Source organism: Bidens hawaiensis, unplaced genomic scaffold (assembly GCF_021521415.1).
Source record: "Bidens hawaiensis isolate Kalapana, Puna unplaced genomic scaffold, B.hawaiensis_p1.1 tig00012904_1, whole genome shotgun sequence".
NCBI classification, from domain to species: Eukaryota; Viridiplantae; Streptophyta; class Magnoliopsida; order Asterales; family Asteraceae; genus Bidens; species Bidens hawaiensis.
This window is the reverse complement of record NW_027492077.1, coordinates 121,322-128,932: the sequence shown is the minus strand read 5'-3', so window position 1 is coordinate 128,932 and position 7,611 is coordinate 121,322. Positions and strand designations below refer to the sequence as shown.

Sequence of the window (7,611 nt, the reverse complement as noted above, 5' to 3'; positions counted from 1 at the left end):
TTTAGAAGAAGAGGTTTAGCAGGGTGATTTATGATGACTGCCATTGGAGGGGCCTTGAGATATATTATTATTATTATTATTAACCGAACCGACAGTATTTTTTTTAACTGATAACGGTATTGCTGTAATAACCATCTGGGGTTGCTCAGACGGCCAGCCAAGTGAAGGTTAGAACTTGATGTCATTGGGCCGCTCAGGTTCGAATCCGGATGGCGACACGGGTTTCTATTAAAGTGAGGAAACTCCGGTCAAGTGGCAGGGAGCTCGAAATTTTCCGTGGAATGCCTAGCCAAACTCGAATGTCAGGCGTGGATCCGATTAAGACAACATAGTCTTGGCCCGAGTAGGGCGGTTGGGGCTCTCGCTCGAGAGCTGTGGCTCATTTAGCCTTTAATGAAAGTCACCGTTCAAAAAAAACGGTATTGCTCTAATTGGTTTTAATTATTTTTTTTCTTAAATTGTTTTTGAATCATTTTTTCTTTCACGTGTTTTCAAAGGTGGTTAAAATTTGTGTAACAATACCATTAATCCCCACACTCATTTATGTTTGCCGTACCCTATTCAATACCCCCCCCCCCCCCAACCCCAAACACACACACACACACACACAAATAAATAATAATAAAAAAATACATGTGTTTAAAACTAGCATGTGATGTCGATCTTGTTACTCGGGTGAACCATAACAATGCGTCTATCCTTATATGTATTCTTACCTTTTTAAGTTGGATACCCCTTAGGCCTTCTAATATATATTCCCCAGCCCAGTTCCGTTGGGGTGTGGTGTTCTCAACATCTCTCTCACCCTGTGGCGACTCTTTCATCTTCATTGTCTTTCTCATGGCATGGCATTTCAACCACGCATGGGGTCACCACTTTGCCACATAATAGCACCCTCCCCACAACCCTCCTAGCCGCATCGGACCCCACAAGCTAAAGGTGTTGGGTATACCCATTGGTCTTGTATTAACAAACTTCATATTCATATATTTTAATATTAAGTAAATCCCATTAAATAGCATTTGTTTAGCATCGTTTTGACTCCCGTTAATTATTAGGAGTATTACCAACATCATTAGCCCAAGTTGTCAACGAGATTCAAGCTAGACATCTGTAAGGCCCCGTTATCGGTAGCCCTACTTTGGATGTTGGATTTACTCATAAACACAGTTCAAATATCAGAGTTAATTAAAACTTACACGGAACATAAAAGCTTTCATAAAACATTTCATAACAATCCAAAACTTGTCTTAACAAACAACTTGTCTTTCAAAAGCAAAGTAATTAAAATTAAAACATCATAAGTCTTCAGATGCCAGACTCTTATTCTTCTGCCACGTGTCCCCTCAAGCGAGCTGCCTCATCCTACTCACCTGCGTGCATACTAAAAGTCAGCTACGCTGAGTGAGTTCTAGTTAATCAAGCATAATACATTACATACACTTACCTTCAATCATGCATCCGAAGATACATAATAATTACTTTACTAACTTACTTTCATTACATTATTACATACGTACATTCATACTTTATTACTTTTATACTATATAGTTACTGTCCATTCTATCTCAGATATTATTAGGGTCTGGTCCCTCTTTCCTTTGTCTATCTCAGATATTTTAGGGTCTGGTCCCTTTCTTGTCTATCTCAGATATTATTAGGGTCTGATCCCCTTTTTACTTCTCTATCTCAGATATTATAAAGGGTCTGGTCCCTCCTTCTCTATCTCAGATATTATTAGGGTCTGGTCCCTCTTTCTTCATCTTCGTACATACTGTCTTTACATACCCATAACATGCATACTTTCTTTAATCATCCATACATATTCATATACTGTACATATATCTATCATACACATTCCTTTATCATAAACATACCTCCCTTGTTAGCACGTGCAATATCCGAAGATCGTTCACATGCCGACAAGCTTTAATTCACATTTAAGATATACATACATAACATATAAACCATATAAGGCATACACTTACCAGTTAAGGTAAGTGTATTAACTATCACATCGAGTATGCACACAGCCCCGAAAACATAACAAATAAATGGGGCTAGAAACTCACCTGAATCCTGTTACGCTCTCTGTTAATCGTTATTCCCTTCTTGAGCTGTGCACGGCTAACTGTATAATATTTACATGTATCAATTAACTACTACTACTACTCATATTGTATTTCTATCTTTATAAAATCCCACAATGACCGGGGGTCGGGGGCAGCGCTCTTGGCAGCGGGGTCTAGGGGCGGCAGCCCCTAGCAGGGTCCAAGGGGCAGAGCCCCTGGTTGGGGTCGAGCTGCCAGGTCAGCTTGGAAAAATTTTATTTTCATTAACTGTCTTAACGCATTTCCTATTAGGATTTTAAGTTACTATTTTATTCACCTACTCATTCGTTAGCCCGATTCGTTACCTTAAAATGCATGTTAAGCGAACTTAACTTAAGCGAACTTAAGGTTCGGCGAACTTAGAGTCCAGCGAACATATGGTTCAGCGAAGTTGATAAGGTAGGCGAACTTGCTTGTAGCGATCAAGCGAAGTTAGCCAGCGAACTTGACTTTTGAACGAACTTATTTTCAAGCGAACTTATCTTGGCGTAGTTGGCTTGTAGCGAAGTTTAGCTACAACGAACTTATGCAACGAAGTTATACAGTAAGCGAAGTTCGTGGTCTGCAGCTCACTGGTTCGCTTCGTCGCACATTTCACAACTTAAATACTCATTTTATGATTTGGCCTTAGCCCTAAACGTTCCCTTGACCATTTGCGGTCCAATCTTGACCCGTTTATAACATAAAGCACGAACCTTTATAGTGAATGTTTAGAGAATGGATCTAGGATTTCGTTTTAAATGAGCCGTTTAGGTTCGCGGGTTCGTTAGGTTCATTTTATCATCAAGTTTACAACTTTACGTTTCGTCTATACTCGATCTACTCCCGTTCTAAGTTTCAAGGCTAAACGGTTATAAAAACGTAAACTTTGAGATCAAGAACATACCTTTAGTGCTCGTTTGGATCTCGTTTAACTTGGTTATGAACTCTAGATCTTGTATATAGCTCTTGTGATAAAGATCTAATACAAGCTAGCGTTCGTTTGGTCTCAAATCCCTCTCGTCTCTCTCTCAGCCGAATATGGTGTAGGATGTGTGTGTTTTTTGAGTGTGTAGAAATTAGGATGATAAGAATGAGGATTTAGGGTTTTAGGATGCTTTAGGGGATATTTATATCCCTTAAAGCCCATGGACCTAAGGCCCATTCCCTTTAATCCATCTTAATTAGTCCAAGTCCATGATCTTTATTAATACTAATTAATTATTCAGGCCCAATGACTAAACGCGACTTTCTTTTATTAAATACGAAATTTTAGGATGTTACAAGATCAATTTCTCATAAGCTAAATGATAAAGAAACTAAAGAAATCTTAATACGTTGTTTCATATTTTTACTACGAACTACAAACTAACAAACAATATTAAGCTTAAAGGCGGGAAAAATAAAAGTGGTTTCTAATTATCTGAAAATAAATTGTTCCATAAATCCTTTGAGAGAAACCGGTTTTAAACCAAACTAAACCCCCGGTTTGTAATTGGTTTGAGAACTCTTCCGTTAAAACCGAATCAAACAAGATAAAAACCAGTTTCAAAGCAAACAAATCATTTTTCCCTAATAAACCGGTTAAACCGATTTTGACTTTCTTTAGTCAAAACCGAACCAGTTTGGCCCCAAAAACTAGTTTGTCATCTCTAATCAAGTTTTTATCAACGTGTCTATACTTTCTTGAAAGTTGTAAAAACATATTATGAAAATAAACCTAATACTTATTTATAAAAGGGCCAGGTCACAAAAAGTTATATTTTTCATAATAAAAACATTTGTGTAACTAATGAACCAATCAAAATCAATTACATGGTCTAGCAGCATATGCACAAAATAAATATATAAACGATCTATGGGCCCAAATAAAGACGAGGGAAGAATTAACCCCACCCATCACATCTTTATTAAAGATTAAAGACCCGTTGTCAATCAACCTTTGCATAAAGGATTCATTCCAAATCAAAATAACACACCACATGAAATCCATCCATACATTCAACAAAAACAACACAAGTGAGTTTATGGTATAAGTCATGTTATGTTAATCTCTATACCACCTGTGGTTTACATACGGAAATCCAAAACATAAACGTTATTCCTACTTGTAGAGTATGCAATCTTGTAACCTTCGCTGCTCCAGCTGATTTGAAATATGCTCCCTTTACCAAAATACGTTTTCACAATCTTCCTTTCTTTTACTGACCAAATGTTTACCCGCTTGTCCCCGTAACCACTAGCCAAATACTCACTGTCTGAATAAACGACAGACAAATCACCTCGTCCCTGTAAATTGTTATTCATGCGTACCATGTTAATAATATTTTATATCTCAATTGTCCACTTTTGATTGAGATTAATCTTTACTTTAATTTGTGTTTCGGGAGGAGAAGAATATACCTATGGCCATTCAAGCTGTGGAAAAGTCCTCCAGATTCGGCGTCCCATAGCTTCACTGTCGAATCGTGTGAACCACTGGAAAGAAAAACATTGAATATGATGAAATATTAAACCATCTGTTTTACCGGCTTACCTAAAATGAAGTAAACTATGTGAAGAACATGAGCAACCTACCTTGCCAAAAGTAACTGCTTATTGGGATTGTTTGTTGTGGGTCTAGTGGGACTCCATTTGACTGTGTAATGTGTACATCGCCTACAAGTAATTAATTAGTGTCCAGAGTTAAAAATAAAAGATCTCCGTTCACAATAAAAAAAGTATAATCACATAAATAGCTTTAAAAGAAACGCTTCTTATTTCATTGCCGGAAAAATTGGCTGCCTTCAATTCTAACTTTCTAAGTGACTGACACTCATCAGCTGGACCTCTTTTGTTTTAAAAGTACAGAAAGACACCTTAAGTTAAGGGCATATAAATAGTGTAAGCACATACCTATTAAAATCACGCATGGCACCAAGTTTTTTTTTATAATCACTTGGATATCAATTGTTATGTGACATTAATAAATTATTTATGATCTGCTTATGAGAATTTTGAATGCAGTAAGTAATTTTTATATCATATTGAACAAAGTAGGTCTGTTATATATTATTAGAAGTAGACCAATATTCAAGTCATAGAAGCCTAGAAGGAGGTGAATAAGGTGATAATAGTGGAAGATAGTACCAGGAAAGGAAAGGCAAAGAATATGGCAAGAATAAGGCAATAAATAATTCCTTTCTACATGTGGAAGTCCGAAACACAAACGCTATTCTTATGAGTAGCATAAGCAATCTTGTTACCCTCCTTGTTCCAGCTCGCCTGAGATATGCTCCCGTCACCAATTAACGATTTCACAATCTTCCCATCTTTAACCGAGCATATGTACGCCCGCTTGTCATAAGAACCACTTGTTGGATTTAATGGTCGGTTCGGGTCAAGTCAACGCGGACCGACCCGAATGTGACCCGGTATGAGTTACACCGGGGGTAACGAAATATATAAACCCACTTAAATGTTAATTGGGCCCGACACAAAAGATTAGATGAACCGGATGATGGTTAAAGGCTTTGTTTGGTTAATTGGGCTCAAGCTCAATTGGTTTAATATGATTAAACCCTAATAATATTACTATATATAGTATATGATAATATTATTATAAGATAACCTTACAAAACAACAAACCCTAACAGCCACCTCCATTCCGGCGCCGTTTTCCGGCAAGTCGTTTTTCCGGCAGCCACTTCCGGTCACCGGAATTCCGTGCCAATCATCCTCTCCGGTTTCTAGACATAGCATATCACCACCATAGCCCTTAAAGGCTACCCGTGCTGCTCACTGCCTTTGTCTGTTCGTCTGCGGCTCCTTCCGGCGAACCCGATTTTTCGGCGAGCTGTTTTCGGCCGCCGGATTACTGTCTCAGGCAACCACAGCCTCCGCCGTCCATTAGCTTGCACTTAACTGCTGTTGTAGCCGTTTAACTACAGCCGCTGAGCTGCTGCACTTTCTGGTCACCGCGTTGTCACCGCAGCTCACCGGAACCGCCACAACCGCTCACGGAACCTCCGCCTTCACCGCCGCTTGCCGCCATTGTTGCCGGAGGTTGCCAGATCTGATTGTGTCGTTTTCTCTAGCTTGTTTCGTTAGCCTTCGGTGTCTTCCTGGTTTCGATAACCGAGGTATATCGATAAACTTAACTATGGTTGTTTATTATTTGTTTAATCGTACTCGTTTAACGTTGTAATCGGATCCAGGTTTTGGGTTTCGGTTTTGGTTCGTTTAAATCGTTTATCCGCTGCGTATCTTAATAGTTCGTTTATATATATTTGAATATTAATATTGATTAATTTTTATTTATGAAACGAAACGAAATTATAACTAAAACGGGTTTAAAATTCTTGACCGTTTTCGTTCCGAACCACCGTTGAAACCCAACAGTGGTATCAGAGCCACGGTTACAACGTACGAGTCGATCCCGGTTCGTTTAAACCGGATCTACATCTCAAACTTTAAATCGTTTAAAGTTTGTAGATTTAGATTAGTTTTCGGGTAATTTTAGATTTGGTCAAAGTTTTGTTTATTTTATTTGACCAAGTCAAAACGACCCGAAATTTTATTTATTTTGAATATGTAAATCCGGCCCCGACCTATGTGTTTGTTTGGTTGTGTTTGGTTATTGAGCTTGTTTTTGGCCATATAGATGGTTTAAAAGTTGTAAACGGTTATTATTTATTTTTCAGTTTTCTTTTGGCCATAAAGATGGTTCAAATTTGTAATAGGACATTTTGTTGTTAGTTTATAAATTTGTAATAAAGAAGACACGAAGATAACCGAGGACGAGCTCAAGGATTTCTTGGAGTTAGTGGGAGTTCGAGCAAGATGACGTGATGCACGAAGAAGTCCATCCTTGTGGTTGTTTTGTGTTGTGAACCCCTTGACCCGATCGATCTCCCTAATTGGCTCTAGTGAGACCAATCACCTTTTGGCCATATGGATTTACATATTATTATTTGCTATTGTGGTTGCTTGGATTGTTTATAATAGGATTATAATATCACCGACCTAATACCAAATAAATTTGAAAATAAACATTTTATTAACCAATTATGTTTTGCAAATTAAAAACATTTTGATTTCCAAAACTAATAACTTAATAGTTTTTCTATTAACTTAAAATTGGTTAGCCGTATCGCGACAAACTTAGTTTTTAATAGGTTATTTAAAACTAAGTGTCATGAGAGATGAAAGGGTTCATCAATTCGTCCCGATAATAAATACAGTAAAATTTGACTTTTACTCTATTTGGTAATTTTAAAATCAATCCCAATTTAAAACCAATAGTTTATGTCAATCCTACTACAAGTCACACTTGAGGCATACTGCGAAATTTCGAGTGGTTGGAGCTACAACACTGCACTTGTTTTCTAGCCTATCCCATCAAGGTGAAAGTGTTTCGTTGACACATCCGGCCCTTTCACACGTCACTATACTAGGACAACTATTACTTTACTCTCTTGTTAGTGCTAAAGCTGTCTGGAGACTTAAAGTGGGCAAAGATGAGGCTAAACGTATCTATACA

General features: G+C 37.8%; 1 long non-coding RNA gene across 1 annotated transcript; it reads right to left on the bottom strand.

Annotated features, from left to right (window-relative positions):
• Positions 1 to 3,849: 3,849 nt before the first annotated feature.
• Positions 3,850 to 4,921, bottom strand: LOC143542565 (uncharacterized). The gene is made up of 3 exons (XR_013136920.1): positions 4,668 to 4,921; positions 4,494 to 4,568; positions 3,850 to 4,379 (listed from the first exon to the last, which is right to left on the bottom strand). It is a non-coding gene; the product is annotated as an uncharacterized LOC143542565 (long non-coding RNA).
• Positions 4,922 to 7,611: the final 2,690 nt, after the last annotated feature.